This window comes from Lolium rigidum, chromosome 3 (assembly GCF_022539505.1).
Source record: "Lolium rigidum isolate FL_2022 chromosome 3, APGP_CSIRO_Lrig_0.1, whole genome shotgun sequence".
NCBI lineage: Eukaryota > Viridiplantae > Streptophyta > Magnoliopsida > Poales > Poaceae > Lolium > Lolium rigidum.
Window position 1 is genome coordinate 214,229,409 of NC_061510.1, and position 17,502 is coordinate 214,246,910.

The 17,502-nt window shown below is 46.1% G+C and overlaps 1 pseudogene; it reads right to left on the reverse strand.

The window, feature by feature from the left end:
* Positions 1 to 2,050: 2,050 nt before the first annotated feature.
* On the reverse strand, positions 2,051 to 7,909 carry LOC124696040 (annotated as a pseudogene).
* Positions 7,910 to 17,502: the final 9,593 nt, after the last annotated feature.

Genomic DNA, 17,502 nt, shown 5'->3' on the forward strand with positions numbered 1-17,502 from the left:
ATGGGCTGCCCTAGCTAGCGCTCGAGCGCCAGGGAGAGAAGGAGCGATCAGTTTCCAACCAAATTTTCTTTCCATTTTTGACAAATTTTAGACTGTAGTGGAGGCTATTGAGGGAAAGTTTTGCATGCATGTAGAAACAGACGAATTTGATGACGTAAGCGAGAATCTTTTCGAATTTGAAAATTTAAAACGTTTTATCTCACAAACGACAACTCCGATTTAAGATCTGTTTTCACCTATGAGTCGGTCTCGTCGAGATCTTCAAAACTAGCACCCATGTTAATATGTTTCGACGACTTTGTTTTTGGGCTAAAAGTTATCAACCCTCTCTATTCGAATAATCAACCCTCCGTACTTGAGTGATCAACGGTAAATGTATAAAATTATCAACCTGGTGCAGGCTATTGAGGAAAAGTTCTGCATGCATGTACAAAAAGACGAATTTGCTGATGTCAGCGGAATCATTTCCAAATTTGAAAATTCAAAATGTTTTAACTTTCAAACGGCAACTCCAAATTAAGATCCGCTTTCACCAATAAATCCGTCTCGACGAGATCTTCAAAACTAGCACCCATGTTAATATGTTTCGACAAACTTTTTTTCTGGCTAAAAGTTATCAACCCCTCGTTATTTGAATAATCAACCCCTCCGTAGTTGAGTGATCAACGGTAAATGTATAAAATTATCAATCTGGTGCAGGCTATTGAGGGAAAGTTCTGCATGCACAAATAGACAAATCTGCTGATGTCAGCGGAATCTTTTTCAAAATTGAAAATTCAAAACATTTTAACTTTCAAACGACAACTCCAAATTAAGATTCGCTTTCACCATTAAATCTGTCTCGACGAGATCTTCAAAACTAGCACCCATGTTGATATGTTTCGAGAAACTTTTTTTCGGGCTAAAAGTTATCAACCCTCTCTGTTTGAATAATCAACCCCTCCGTACTTAAGTGATCAACTGTGAATGTATAAAATTATTAACCTGGTGCAGGCTATTGAGGGAAAGTTATCAATCCGGTGCCCCGTTATCTATCAACAATAAAAATAAATAACTATCAACCCGATGTCTAGTTATTTATCAACGGTAAATATAAATAAATATCAACCCTAAAAATTATTTTATTGGTTTACTTTAGCGATTTTTTTTAGTTTAGAAGCTATCAACCCGGTGCCCTATTATTTATGAACATTAAAAATAAGTAACTACCAACCCTAAAAGTATTTTATTTGGAAAAATATTTTAGCGAATCTTTTTTAGTTTTCAAGCTATCAACTCAGTGACCCGTTATTTATCAATGGTAAATATAAATAACTATAAACCCTAAAAAGTTAATTTCAATTAGAATATTTTAGCGACTTTTTTTTTGTTTACAAGTTTATCAACCCGGTGCCCCGTTATTTATCAACGGTAAATTTAAATACCTAGCAAGCCTAAAAAGTAAATTTAAATTAGAATATTTTAGCAACTTTTGTTAGCTTACAACTTAAAAACAGTACTTAATTTGAGTAGCAAGTGGTAGTTCATTTGAGTTGCAAGTGAATTCCCACCCGTTATTTCCCCCCTAAAAACCACTAGCCCGAAAAAGGGAATTATAATAGTTGGTTCAAAGAAACATGACTTATAAGAACTAAAAGGGAATTGATTAAAGGGAAATGGAAAAGTCAGGATTATGGGGAATGGACTAATAGCTGCTCATCAATGCAATTTGCTCGTACAACTAATCGTAAGAAAGGATGTAAGACTTCATGGGTTGGTCCATCCCAACATCGCGTGAAGAAAAGAAATAACCGTGCATGCATGATCAGCCCGCACGTCCGGGTACAGCGCACTTGCCAGCATGCAACTCATGTCATGACAAAAGGAAGAAAATGTGGTTAGCTGGAAGGGATTAGCGGGAGACAGCTGCACCGGTGAGTCGCGCGGAACAATCGACCGCGGGCGCGGTCGAGTGCCAGGGAGGCTTCTCGCATATAGATAGTAAAACACTGCAGATAACTAATAGAAAACCAATCTACTGTAAATTTCTTCTGGCTACCAGCGAATATACTTAAGTACGGGCATATACAAGCCGCAACCGCTCCTGGACCTCGGCCAACCATCTTACTTCAGCCGGAGATCGCTGGTAGCCCTCCGGTACGTACCCGCAACAAACGGCGCTGTACTCCTCCATGGTGTGGTCGCTGAACATGTTGATACCTTGGGTGCTACTATGAACCCCTATGGCGTAGCCTGCGTTATGTCGGTCGACGTTACGGAGGGCGTCCTAAAAAATGGCGTACCGATGCTCCTCGTGGGCGATAGAGTTGTAGATCTTGCCGTTGCAGGCCTTCCACTCGATGAAGATTCGCCTGGTCTCTTCCTCGCTCCTCTCCCTATCCCAGGACCAGGCGGAGTAGCCATCGTCGTGCCACTGCTGGTCGATGTCGCGGAGGCGGTGCTTGAACATGTCGTACCCGTGCTCCTCCTCGGCGGCCGAGCTATAGCTCTTGCCGTGCTCGGCCTTCCACTCCATAAAGATCCGCCGCATCTCCTCCTCGCTCCTCTCCTTTTGCGTGTTGTCCGACGTGTTGCTCGTGTCTGCCGCCGCCGCCAGCACTAGTAGGAAAAGCCTCATCAGTGGCGCACCAAAAATGGATTCTGTGGCGCATGGGAGGTGCGCCACAGAAACGTCGCCACAAAAATAAGGTTTCTGTGGCGCACCTTCCCATGCGCCACAGAATTAAGGTTTCTGTGGCGCACGTGTTCCTAGGTGCGCCACAGAAAAGCGTGCGCCACAGAATTGGTTTTCAGTGCGTCACAGAAATTGCTTGTATTATACTCGATTTTGTGCTGCCTGCTATACACATACAGTTTATACACAGCAATATACAGAGATACAGGTTATATACCGCAATATTCAGATATAATATAAATATCATGTACATTGCACAGATATAACATAGACATCATCATCACATTACTTAGAGCCCGATCGAGATACATATATAGTGGCAATTAAGTGTCAAATGTTTTGCATACAACTCTTAATTCATACAAATTTCACAATTTCGAGATACAAAGTAGTCTTCATCCGGTTCCTCCTTTGCTCCCTCATCTCTACCCACCAGGCTCGCTTGCATCGGGGTTTTCATATCCAGTTCGTACTATGATGAAAATGGAAGAAAGTGAGACCAACAAGTCCGATGCACAAGAGAAATGGAATAAATGCCTCATACATTGTTGGTCAACACAAATATTAACATTTAGGGATGGCGTAAGTGAGACCAAGTCCGATGCACAAGAGATTGATATTTGTGCTATCTTACCAGGCTCACTTACGCCACCCCAGAGTGTACGGGGACCAAACATTTTAATCATCGGCATTTTGAAAATCTCAAAGCAAATGGAATGACAAAATGGAATAAGTGCCTCATACATTATTGGTCAACACAAATACTATGGTCAGAAACCATAGTTGCAGTATACACCGCAGTATACTTTGCAGAAGGGCCCCCTTTCCCCGGCCGTCGTTCCGTGAACGGGTCCTTAACGACACAACAAAGCTGATCTGCCTCTCCGGCGCAGAACCACGGCAGTCCCAGCCGCCTCCCTTGTGGCCGCGTCTCCTGCGCTCTTCTGCATGGCCGGACCACGATTGGACTCACCGGGGAATAATGATAATCGCCATCAACACTATCGCCGGACTCCACAGGAGCATAGCAGTTGCGTGCAGATGCCACTTTTCTTCCCTCGCCGTGCAGTGAACGAGTCTTTGATGCAAAGACCGTGCCGGCCTGCCCAGAGGCCGGCACGGTCTTTGCATCAAGAACTCGTTCACTGGACGGCGAGAGAAGAAAAGCGGCATCTGCTGCAAAGTACTCTACACCTGTGGACTCTGACGATAGTGGTGATGGCGATTATCGCGATTTCCCGGTGAGTCCAATCGTGGTCCGGCCATGGAGAAAAGCGCAGAGCCCATTAGACACGGCCACAAGGGAGACGGCTGGGACTGGCGTGGTTCTGCGACGAAGAGACATGTCGGCGTTGTTGTCTCGTCAAGGACTCGTTCAACGAACGGTGGCCGGGGAAAGGGGGCCCGTCTACAAAGTATATTGCGGCGTATAGGTGACCAAACATTCTAATCATCGGCACTAAAATGGAAGAAAGAGCCAAGTGGTATCTCAACTAGATATCATATGCCTCATACTTTGTTGGTCGAAAGAAATATTAACATTCAGGGATGGGGTCAGCGAGGCCAGGTAGGATGCACAAGAGATTGATATTTGTGCCATCGCACCAGGCTCAGTGGCCCCACCCCAGAGTGTACAAGTGACCAAACAATTTAATCATCGGCACTAGAATGGAAGAAAGGCCAATGCAATTAAGAAGTAGCTAGTATGAACTAAATGGAATGCCTCATACTTTGTTGGTCGAAACAAATATGAACATCCCGGGATGGCGTTAGTGAGGCCAGGTAGGATGCACAAGAGATTGATATTTGTGCCATCACACCAGGCTCACTAGCGACACCCCGGAGTGTACGAGTGATCAACCAACCATCTAATCATCGACAAGTACAAAAACACCACCAAACCGAGCAACCATGGTGACATAAGTCAAGATGCTCAAACACACATAGCATGCATGGAGCAGATGCTCCAAAGGGATTATTCATCACTTGGTATAGACCAAGTGATGTCGGCAAAAGAGAGGCCAATCAAGAACCAAGAAATCCAAGTATGTGGTAGATATGCCTAAACAAGCAACAACACATAGCATATCCCAGCCTAACCGAGATGAGACAAGTCTTGGTAGCCAACTTAATCACCTAGCACCACCTAGCCTTTTAAAACCATCGAAATAGTCCTTTTTCTTCAAAGGATACCACAGTGGCATTCATTTACATGATCCCCTACTGTGGATATCTCTATTTTCATCAAAGCCAACAAGAAAAGGATACCACAGTGGAATTCATTTACATGATTCCCTAATGTAAATATCTCTATTTTAGTATACCATCATAAGCATTCCATTTAAATAACACATTTTAGTATCTGTTCTTATCCAAGTTTTTGCCTCAGCCTTTGCATCATTGGCTGAGCCAAGACATCAAGCATCTGGCCAGGGAGCATTCTTTCTTTTTAGGGAACTATATGAACTATATGCACATGATCCAGTAAGCATCCCCACTAATCGGAGCATTATAAGCATAGTAGCATACCATAAGCTCACAAGAATCCATCAAGTAAATCTTCACAAGGATACCACGGTAGCATAGTAGCATACCATAAGCTCACAAGAATCCATCATTTTCTTCACAAGGATACCACAAGTAGCATACCATAGTAGCATTTCATGCATTTAAATGAACCGAGTAGCATCAAAACCAACCAAATGTCCAAGCTGGCAAGCAATACCAAGTGAGCAAGTCTTCATTACCTTGTACAGGTTCAGACATGGATTTATTTCCAACAAAGGATGGAAATCAAATTAACATCATTGAATTAAATTGAATCATTACCATCACATGGTTCATCAATAACAAGTGGCAGTAAACCTCCACAAACAACACTATCCATATGCAGGCAACAATATACTAACCACTAGCACCTTTTTATTAGCAGCATAACAATATACTAACCACTAGCAATCCAGGCTCCAAATGGAACCTTTGGAGCAGATATATATAGAGCCAATATAGCATGTCACTCCAAATGAAACTATCCATATGCAGGCAACAAAGTAATTTATTCAGATACGCACATGAGCAGCATCACCGAATCAAAGAAACTAGCGAGCAATGCATCCGAGAGCAACAACATCAATGCATCCAGAGCAACAACAATGCATCCAGAGCATCATCGGCACAACCTAGAAGCACGAGCATTTCGTCGAGCACTTTGTGCTCGCGCGGGAGAGGAAGAGGGAGGGGAGGGAGAGAGTTCACCGACGACGGGGGTGGAGGAGGAGGTTGACGACGACGGCAGCGGTGGAGGAGGAGGAGGACGCGGCGGCTCCTCCACCTTCACGCGACGGCGGCCCCTCCTCGCGGCGGCCCCTCCTCGCCGTAGCGGCAGCTTGTGCTGCAGGTGGCGGGGATGGGAGGACCGTGGCGGCATCCGGCCCTCGCGGAGGAAGGCGGCGGCGACGGCGATGGCGACGACCATGGTGGCGCGCGGCGGATCGGAGGAGAGTGGAGAGGGGAGAGGGGAGAGGTGAACATGCGGGGGAGGGCACGGGCGAGATGATATAAGTTACCTTAATTCTGTGGCGCACCAGAGCAAGTGCGCCACATAATCAATTACTTTTGTGGCGCACAGAAGCACGTGCGCCACAGAAAGAGTTATTTCTTTCTGTGGCGCAGCATGACATGTGCGCCACAGAAATACCTACACTAATAATTGGTGGTGGCAGGATGTGGGCCCTATACAATTTCTGTGGCGCAACGTTCAGCAGTTCGCCACAAAATTAAGCTATTTCTGTGGCGCACCCAGCGTGGTGCGCCATAAAATAACATTCTGTGGCGCATTTTCAGTGGTGTGCCACAGAACTAAGCTCTGCCTATAAGAGTTTTCCTACTAGTGTAGGGACACCAGCAGCAGCAGCGCTGCCGCCATGATCCTCATCACCACGGGAATTATAGGTGGGGGAAGTACGTCGCAGGTAGATCAGATGTGTGGAAGGTCGATTGATCGATCTCTCTTCGAAACGCTCGCCGTGCTTGATCGGTAGATCAATCTAAGGGATTGTGATGTATATTTAAAGGTTCAAGAAGGACATATACGTACCTACAAGAGACCGAGACGTACACAAGTAGCATGCAGATCGACATACCTACAAGAGACCGAGACGTACACGAATAGCATGCAGATCGACACACACGAATAAGCCCCAGCCGTGTAAGATGCCTTTTTTTAATCCGTATGGACGAAAACGGTCCAGTTGTGTCCCCGGTTCCTTGATTTCGTTCGGATGGATTAGGCTTTTCATCCGTCCGGGGAGCCCAGACCATCCCGCACCCTGGGAAGCGCTCGGGGACTCCGGACGAAACGAAAGCGCGGAAAACACCGAGAAAGTTTTCCGCGCGGCTGGTGGCCCCAACTTGTCGGCGAGAGAGATCGATCGTCGTCCTCATCGCATTGTCTTCCGCGCGCTGAAAAAGCCTGCCGCCAGTCAGTCTTCGCCGGACACGTCGTTTCCACGCGGCGAGTTAATATCGTCGCCTCGGTTTCACGCGCGTCGACCTCTATTTATCGCCGAACTACCGCGTCTGGCCGCATTCACAACGCTCTCACTGTGCTCAATCTTTCCCAATCTCTTCCAATCTCGAGCGAGCTAGCGGCGATCAAAGAATGGCGAACGACGGTGCGGCCAACAATGGCTTCGGCCGCCGCTCTCTCTACCAATGGGAGGGCCGGCTTCTCCACATGGCGGGCTACACGGCGCTGCCGGACTTCCGCGCGCCGGGAGGATGGCGACTCAGCGTGGGCGGCGTCCCGATCTCGCCACCGCCGATGGGTCGCGCTGCCCTGGAGGCGGAGATCGACGTGGTGCTCGTCACTCTCAGTGACGAGCAGCGCGTGGAGCCGCGCTTCTTCCTCGACAACTACGAGACGTGGACCGCCTTCTTCCGGCGCAGGTACGAGTGTGAACTTGCCACCTACGACGGGCCTCCTCCCCCTCCCGCTAGGAACAACGCCGTCGGCCGCCGCCGCTGGTGGAGCGCGCCTGGCCGCACCCTCGAGAATGTGCTCGCGCACATCGAGGGTGGGAACTCCCCAGTCCTGGGGATGCCGCCGCCGGTGGCGGCTACCGTGTCGCGCCGACACGGCAGTTCCTGGACGCCGAGGAGGATGACGCCGTCCTCCTCCTCGTCTGGGTCGAGGTCCGCGTCCAGGTCCGGCGGATCGGCGCACCCGGGCTTCATCAAGAAGGAGTCGGCGTCTCCGTCGACACCGGTCTTCTTTAGTAAGGAGCCGGTGTCTCCGGGCGCAGGAGCGGCACCCTCGTCATCCGCGACCAGCCCTCCTCTCCATCGCGCGGGCGGAAGAGGAAGACGTCGAAGAAGGAGGCCGCCGCCAACCAGCTCGCCGAGGAGGAGGCCAAGCGCGCGGAGGACGCCGCGATGGAGGAGGCGATCGCCAGGTCGCTGAACGACCTGGTGCCCGCCGACAACACCCTCCCCATCGACGCCGCCCTCGAGTGGTCCAGGCGGGACTGGGAGCGCCAGGAGGCGGAGCAGCAGCGTCGGCTGCTGGACATGGCTGCCGCGCGGCAACGCGCCGTCCGCGCCGCCGGACCGTCCATGGCAACGAACACCGCGCCCATGCCCGTCGAGCTGATCAAGCTCGTGGAGAGTAGCGACGACGACATGTACCGGCCGACGCCGCCACGCGCCGGCGACCCTGGCCAGGGTTCGAGCCGCTGGTACAAGGCGGCGCCGCCCCAGGACGCCGCCAGCTCGAGCAACGACGACGACGGCACGGACTACACGGCCTTCTACAGCCATTTTGGCATGTAGGAGGCCGCTGTTAGTTTAAGTTAATGTTTCCATGTTGCCAAATTCAAATATATGTACGAATTCAGCTATATATCACTAAATTTCGCTTATGTTTGCACGAGTTTCGCCTACTTCTGTCCGAATTCGCCGTATTTTGTCAAAAACTTTCATCCACCTTGGGCTCACCGCTGGAAAAATGGGTCTCCCCATACTAAACTTTTATCCAATCCGACGCTAAATATCGCCGGATTTCGTCCTGAGGAGCTCCAACGGCTGGAGATGGTCTAACATCCCAACCATTTTATTGCACAGACTGACCCTCCGGCGAAACTATTTCACCCATCTAACCCTTTTGTGTGGCGCTCCCCCCCCCCACCGGCGCCAGACCGGCCTATGTGGCGCCCGTGCCCGCGGTGCCACTCGCCCATCCGACGTGGCGCGGTCGACGCTGATGTGTGCTCGAGTCTGACGTGGCAGGATGTGTGGCGCCGCTCCCATCGGCGCCACACATTGAAAATGTGGCACCGATGCCAAGGGCGCCACACATCCACTTATGTGTGGCCACGCGATCCCGCCCAGCCCGACCCAGCCATTCTCTTCTCTGTTTCTTCCTCCCTCAAGAACAAGGCGGCCGACTCTCTCTCTCCCCCCCCCCCAAATCCCTACTCAAATATCTTGGATTTCGTCAGATCTGCCCGTGGAGATCGTTCCCAACCCGTTCCTTGAGGTAATCTCCTCCGTTCCCCTACTTTTCATCCATTGATTTTGTGTATTTGGTTGAATCTACATGTGAAACCCTAGATGTGAAACTCTAGGTTGATTTGAGGGTGGATTTGGATTTGGTTGGATGTTAGGGTTGTTGAAGTAGGAGAAATGGTAGGGTGTGATGGGATTCGTAGCATACAAAACAAAAAAATTCTACCGCAAGAACGAAAACCAAGCCAAGATGCAATCTAGAAGATGGGAGCAACGAGAAGATCATGAGACTAACCCTCAAAGATTTCCAAAGCCTACGAGATTAGATCTCGTTGTTGCAGAAGATGATCACGTCGCTTTCAAAAACGCATAGAAGATCTTGACGGTGCCACAGTCAGGCAGCACCTCCGTACTCCGTCACACGTTCGGTGTTGATGACGACGTCCTTCTCCCCGTTCCAGCGGGCAGCGGAAGTAGTAGATCCTCCTCGGAATCCCAACAGCACGACAGCGTGGTGGCGGTGGTGGTGGAGATCTCCGGCAGGGCTTCGCCTAAGCGTTTGCGGGAGAGGTATGTGGAGGAGGGCGGCTAGGGTTTGGGGAGAGGGGGGCGCCGACCTTGGTGCCTCTATGGGGTGCGGCCAAGGTGGTGTTGTGGTGGCCGGCCCCCTCCCCTTGCCCCTCATTATATAGGTGGAACACATCTAGGGTTGCCCAAAGAACGGGTAAGAGTCCAACTCAAAAACCTTCCTTGTGGGTGAATCCTACTCAATGTGGGACTCCCCCTTTCCCTTTGGTGGGTTGGCCGGCCACCTTTGGTGGAGTCCACCTGGGACTCCTCCTCCCTTTGGCTGGCCGGCCAAGCTAGGTGGCCTTCCATGGTGATTTCTTCCGGACTTTTTTAGAACCTTCTAGAACCTTCCATAAATACACCGGATCATTTTCAAACTTAGAAAATGACTTCCTATATATGAATCTTATTCTCCGGACCATTCCGGACCTCCTCGTGATGTCCTGGATCCCATCCGAGACTCCGAACAAAACTTCGAACTCCATTCCATATTCCATATTGATGTCTACGGGTGCTTCTATTCTTGTAGACAGTGTTGGGCCTCCAAGAGCAGAGGTTTGTAGAACAGTAGCAAGTTTCCCTTAAGTGGATCACCCAAGGTTTATCGAACTCAGGGAGGAAGAGGTCAAAGATATCCCTCTCATGCAATCCTGCAACCACAAAGCAAGAAGTCTCTTGTGTCCCCAACACACCTAATAGGTGCACTAGTTCGGCGAAGAGATAGTGAAATACAAGTGGTATGAATGAATATGAGCAGTAGTACGGCGCCAGAAAAGTGCTTGCTGGCGTGCAGGACTGACGTGTGGTTGATGGTGGTAATATTGCAGGCAGTATAAATGCAGTAAAACAGTAAACAAGCAGCGATAGTAGTATTTAGGAACAAGGCCTAGGGATCATACTTTCACTAGTGGACACTCTCAACATTGATCACATAACAGAATAAACAAATAGATGCTAGACTCTACACCCACTTGTTGGATGATGAACACCACTAACTGTGTAGGATTACACGAACCCTCAATGCCGGAGTTAACAAGCTCCACAATATTCAATGTTCATATTTAAATAACCTTAGAGTGCATAACAGATCAACATAACCAAACCAAGTACTAACATAGCATGCACACTGTCACCTTCACACTACGAAAAAAGGAATAGATCACATCAATACTATCATAGCAATAGTTAACTTCATAATCTACAAGAGATCACAATCATAGCCTACGCCAAGTACTACACGATGCACACACTTGTCACCATTACACCGTGCAGGAGGAATAAACTACTTTAATAACATCACTAGAGTAGCACACAGATAAATTGTGATACAAAACACATTGCAATCATAAAGAGATATAAATAAGCACTTCACTATGCCATTCATAACAGCGAATAAGTATTATGTGAAATATAGCCTAAGAGACCTACACGGTGCACACACTGTCACCTTTACACACGTGGGACAAGGAGTCTCCGGAGATCACATAAGTAAAACCAACTTGACTAGCATAATGACATCTAGATTACAAGCATCATCATATGAATCTCAATCATGTAAGGCAGCTCATGAGATTATTGTATTGAAGCACATAGGAGAGAGATTAACCACATAGCTACCGGTACAGCCCGAGCCTCGATGGAGAACTACTCCCTCCTCATGGGAGACAGCAGCGTTGATGAAGATGGCGGTGGTGTTGATAGAGAAGCCTTCCGGGGGCACTTCCCGTCCGGCGGCGTGCCGGAACGGAGACTCCTGTCCCCCGGATCTTGGCTTCGCGATGGCGGCGGCTCCGGAAGGTTTTCTCTGGTTTCGTCGAACGTGGTAGGGTTTTCGCGACGGAGACTTTAAGTAGGCGGAAGGGCAAGGTCGGTGGAGTCCTGGTGGGGCCACACACTAGGCCGGCGCGGCCGGGGCTTGGGCCGCGCCGCCCTCGCGTGTCCCCACCTCGTGGCCCCACTTTGTTTCCCCTTCGGACTTCTGGAAGCTTCGTGGAAAAATAGGACCCTGGGCGTTGATTTCGTCCGATTCCGAGAATATTTCCTTACTAGGATTTCTGAAACCAAAAACAGCAGAAAACAGCAACTGGCTCTTCGGCATCTCGTTAATAGGTTAGTGCCGTAAAACGCATAATAATGACATAAAGTATGCATAAAACATGTAGATATCATCAATAATGTGGCATGGAACATAAGAAATTATCGATATGTCGGAGACGTATCAGCATCCCCAAGCTTAGTTCCTGCTCGTCCCGAGCAGGTAAACGATAACAAAGATAATTTCTGGAGTGACATGCCATCATAACCTTGATCATACTATTGTAAGCATATGTAATGAATGCAGCGATCAAAACAATGGTAATGACATGAGTAAACAAATGGATCATAAATCAAAGACTTTTCATGAATAGTACTTCAAGACAAGCATCAATAAGTCTTGCATAAGAGTTAACTCATAAAGCAATAAATCAAAGTAAAGGTATTGAAGCAACACAAAGGAAGATTAAGTTTCAGCGGTTGCTTTCAACTTATAACATGTATATCTCATGGATAATTTTCAACATAGAGTAATATAACAAATGCAATATGCAAGTACGTAGGAATCAATGCACAGTTCACACAAGTGTTTGCTTCTTGAGGTGGAAAGAGATAGGTGAACTGACTCAACATAAAAGTAAAAGAAAGGTCCTTCAAAGAGGAAAGCATCGATTGCTATATTTGTGCTAGAGCTTTGGTTTTTAAAACATGAAACAATTTTGTCAACGGTAGTAATAAAGCATATGTATCATGTAAATTATATCTTACAAGTTGCAAGCCTCATGCATAGTGTACTAATAGTGCCCGCACCTTTTCCTAATTAGCTTGGGTTAACACGGATTATCATTGCATAACATATGTTTCAACCAAGTGTCACAAAGGGGTACCTCTATGCCGCCTGTACAAGGGTCTAAGGAGAAAGTTCGCATTGGATTTCTCGCTTTTGATCATTCTTCAACTTAGACACCCATACCGGGACAACATAGACAACGAGATAATGGACTCCTCTTTTAATGCTTAAGCATTCAACAACAGTTAATATTCTCATAAGAGATTGAGGTTTTATGTCCAAACTGAAACTTCCACCATGATTCGTGGCTTTAGTTAGCGTCCCAATGTTCTTCTCTAACAGTATGCATACTCAAACCATTTGATTGTGAAAACCGCCCTTACTTCAGACAAGACGAACATGCATAGCAACTCACATGATATTCAACAAAGAGTTGATGGCGTCCCCAGGAACATGGTTATCGCACAACAAGCAACTTAATAAGAGATAAAGTGCATAAGTACATATTCAATACCACAATAGTTTTTAAGGCTATTTTGTCCCATGAGCTATATATTGCAAAGGCGAATGATGGAAATTTAAAGGTAGCACTCAAGCAATTTACTTTGGAATGGCGGAGAAATACCATGTAGTAGGTAGGTATGGTGGACACAAATGGCATAGTGGTTGGCTCAAGGATTTTGGATGCATGAGAAGTATTCCCTCTCGATACAAGGTTTAGGCTAGCAAGGTTATTTGAAACAAACACAAGGATGAACCGGTGCAGCAAAACTCACATAAAAGACATATTGTAAACATTATAAGACTCTACACCGTCTTCCTTGTTGTTCAAAACTCAATACTAGAAATTATCTAGACTTTAGAGAGACCAAATATGCAAACCAAATTTTAGCAAGCTCTATGTATTTCTTCATTAATGGGTGCAATGTATATGATGCAAGAGCGTAAACATGAGCACAACAATTGCCAAGTATCAAATTATCCAAGACATTTTATCAATTACTACATGTAGCATTTCCCGTTTCCAACCATATAACAATTAACGAAGCGAGTTTCAACCTTCGCCATGAACATTAAAAGCTAAGAACACATGTGTTCATACGAACCAGCGGAGCGTGTCTCTCTCCCACACAAGGATGAACTTATTCAAACATAAACAAAAACAAACAAACGGACGCTCCAAGTAAAGTACATAAGATGTGACCGAATAAAAATATAGTTTCAAGAGAAGAAACCTGATAAGTTGTCGATGAAGAAGGGGATGCCTTGGGCATCCCCAAGCTTAGACGCTTGAGTCTTCTTAAAATATGCAGGGATGAACCATGGGGGCATCCCCAAGCTTAGACTCTTCACTCTTCTTGATCATAGTATATCATCCTCCTCTCTTGACCCTTGAAAACTTCCTCCACACCAAACTCGAAACAAACTCATTAGAGGGTTAGTGCATAATCAAAAATTCACATGTTCAGAGGTAACACACTCATTCTTAACACTTCTGGACATTTCCCAAAGCTACTGGAAGTCAATGGAACAAAGAAATCCATCCAACACAGCAAAAGAGGCAATGCGAAATAAAAGGCAGAATCTATCAAAACAGAACAGTCCGTAAAGACGAATTTTAAAGTGGCACCAGACTTGCTCAGATGAAAATGCTCAAATTGAATGAAAGTTGCGTACATATCTGAGGATCACTCACGTAAATTGGCATAATTTTCTCAGTTACCTACGAGAGAATTAGGCCCAGATTCGTGACAGCAAGAAATCTGTTTCTGCACAGTAATCCAAATCTAGTATGAACCTTGCTATCAAAGACTTTACTTGGCACAACAATGCAACAAAACTAAGATAAGGAGAGGTTGCTACAGTAGTAACAACTTCCAAGACACAAATATAAAACAAAGGTACTGTAGCAAAATAAACACATGGGTTATCTCCCAAGAAGTTCTTTCTTTATAGCCATTAAGATGGACTTAGCAGTTTTAATGATGTACTCGCGCAAGAAATAAGAGTTGAAGCAAAAGAGAGCATCAAGAAGCAAATTCAAAACACATTTAAGTCTAACATGCTTCCTATGCATAGGAATCTTGTAAATAAACAAGTTCATGAAGAGCAAAGTAACAAGCATAGGAAGATAAAACCAGTGTAACTTCAAAACTTTCAGCATATAGAGAGGTGTTTTAGTAACATGAAAATTTCTACAACCATATTTTCCTCTCTCATAATAATTTTCAGTAGCAACATGAGCAAACTCAACAATATAACTATCACATAAATCATTCTTATCATGAGTCTCATGCATAAAATTATTACTCTCCACATAAGCATAATCAATTTTATTAGTTGTAGTGGGAGCAAATTCAACAAAGTAGCTATCATTATTATTCTCATCATCAAATATAGGAGGCATATTGTAATCATAATCAAATTTATCCTCCATAACAGGCGGTACTAAAAGACCAATATCATTATAATCATCATAAATAGGAGGCAAAGTATCATCAAAGTAAATTTTCTCCTCAATGCTTGGGGGACTAAAAATATCATGCTCATCAAAGCTAGCTTCCCCAAGCTTAGAATTTTCCATATCATTAGCAACAATGGTGTTCAAAGCGTTCATACTAATATGTTCCATAGGTTTTTTAATTTTCGCATCAAACCATCCATGTCTTAAATCAGGAAATAGAATAAGAAGCTCATTGTTGTCCATTATGCCTAACTAGTGTAAACAAGAAACAAAAAGATGCAATTGCGGGATCTAAAGGAAATAGCTTCGAGCACACACACAACGGCAACGAGAAAAGTACTTAGTTACCGGGACCGGAGTATGAGTGCCTTTTACCTTTCCTCCCGGCAACGGCGCCGGAAAATAGCTTGATGTCTACGGGTGCTTCTATTCTTGTAGACGAGTGTTGGGCCTCCAAGAGCGAGAGGTTTGTAGAACGGCGGCAAGTTTCCCTTAAGTGGATCACCCAAGGTTTATCGAACTCAGGGAGGAAGAGGTCAAAGATATCACTCTCATGCAACCCTGCAACCACAAAGCAAGAAGTCTCTTGTGTCCCCAACACACCTAATAGGTGCACTAGTTCGGCGAAGAGATAGTGAAATACAAGTGGTATGAATGAATATGAGCAGTAGTACGGCGCCAGAAAAGTGCTTGCTGGCGTGCAGGACTGACGTGTGGTTGATGGTGGTAATATTGCAGGCAGTATAAATGCAGTAAAACAGTAAACAAGCAGCGATAGCGATATTTAGGAACAAGGCCTAGGGATCATACTTTCACTAGTGGACACTCTCAACATTGATCACATAACAGAATAAATAAATAGATGCTAGACTCTACACCCACTTGTTGGATGATGAACACCACTAACTGTGTAGGATTACACGAACCGTCAATGCCAGAGTTAACAAGCTCCACAATATTCAATGTTCATATTTAAATAACCTTAGAGTGCATAACAGATCAACATAACCAAACCAAGTACTAACATAGCATGCACACTTGTCACCTTCACACTACGAAAGGAGGAGTAGATCACATCAATACTATCATAGCAATAGTTAACTTCATAATCTACAAGAGATCACAATCATAGCCTACGCCAAGTACTACACGATGCACACACTTGTCACCATTACACCGTGCGGGAGGAATAAACTACTTTAATAACATCACTAGAGTAGCACACAGATAAATTGTGATACAAAACACATTGCAATCATAAAGAGATATAAATAAGCACTTCACTATGCCATTCATAACAGTGAATAAGTATTCTGTGAAATATAGCCTAAGAGACCCACACGGTGCACACACTGTCACCTTTACACACGTGGGACAAGGAGTCTCCGGAGATCACATAAGTAAAACCCACTTGACTAGCATAATGACATCTAGATTACAAGCATCATCATATGAATCTCAATCATGTAAGGCAGCTCATGAGATTGTTGTATTGAAGCACATAGGAGAGAGATTAACCACATAGCTACCGGTACGAGCCCGAGCCTCGATGGAGAACTACTCCCTCCTCATGGGAGACAACAGCGTTGATGAAGATGGCGGTGGTGTTGATGGAGAAGCCTTCGGGGGCACTTCCCCGTCCCGGCGGCGTGCGGGAACGGAGACTCCTGTCCCCCGGATCTTGGCTTCGCGATGGCGGCGGCTGCGGAAGGTTTTCTGCGGTTTCGTCGAACGTGGTAGGGTTTTCGCGACGGAGACTTTAAGTAGGCGGAAGGGCAAGGTCGGGTGGAGTCCTGGTGGGGCCACACACTAGGCCGGGCGCGGCCGGGGCTTGGGCCGCGCCGCCCTCACCGTGTCCCCACCTCGTGGCCCCACTTCGTTTCCCTTCGGACTTCCGGAAGCTTCGTGGAAAAATAGGACCACGGGCGTTGATTTCGTCCAATTCCGAGAATATTTCCTTTGTAGGATTTCTGAAACCAAAAACAGCAGAAAACAGCAACTGGCTCTTCGGCATCTCGTTAATAGGTTAGTGCCGGAAAACGCATAATAATGACATAAAGTATGCATAAAACATGTAGATATCATCAATAATGTGGCATGGAACATAAGAAATTATCGATACGTCGGAGACGTATCACATATCTACTTAAAACGACATCAAACCTTAAGTGTGTCACCCAACGGTTCGTGAACTATGCAGACATGGCTGAGACTCTTCTCCGACCAATAACCAATAGCGAGATCTGGAGATCCATAATGGCTCCCACATATTCAACGATAACTTAGTGATCGATTGAACCATTTACATACGATACCGATTCCCTTTGTCACGCGATATTTTACTTGTCTGAGGTTTGATCATCGGTATCTCTATACCTTGTTCAACCTCGTCTCCGACAAGTACTCTGCTGTGGGTATACTTTATGGGTATATCAACGGCATGGCCTAGATCCGGCAAGCCCGGGT